Source organism: Penaeus monodon, chromosome 20 (genome assembly GCF_015228065.2).
Source record: "Penaeus monodon isolate SGIC_2016 chromosome 20, NSTDA_Pmon_1, whole genome shotgun sequence".
NCBI classification, from domain to species: domain Eukaryota; kingdom Metazoa; phylum Arthropoda; class Malacostraca; order Decapoda; family Penaeidae; genus Penaeus; species Penaeus monodon.
This window is the reverse complement of record NC_051405.1, coordinates 21,629,592-21,629,796: the sequence shown is the minus strand read 5'-3', so window position 1 is coordinate 21,629,796 and position 205 is coordinate 21,629,592. Positions and strand designations below refer to the sequence as shown.

The following is a 205-nucleotide window of genomic DNA, read 5'->3' as shown; positions in this document are numbered from 1 at the left end:
GCAATGATTAGCAATTAGTAGTGCATGTATGAATTAGTGTCATAACAAGCAAATGTCACCTGAAATGAATAATCTTTTGGTACACTAGTTTTTAAGTTCTTCCTGATAGTTAATAAAACTAGACAAACTGTTTCTAAAGAATCAGATAGATCTGCAAGGTAGTCTAATAAAAGAAAAATAAAGAAAGGACTTTCAGTGAATGAAG

At 30.2% G+C, this 205-nt stretch overlaps 1 protein-coding gene across 6 annotated transcripts in view; it reads left to right on the top strand.

The window, feature by feature from the left end:
* The window catches only part of LOC119585703 (mitogen-activated protein kinase kinase kinase kinase 3-like), a gene marked incomplete at its 5' end in the record, with an annotated part of 59,548 nt that overhangs the window by 3,286 nt on the left and 56,057 nt on the right, over positions 1 to 205 (top strand).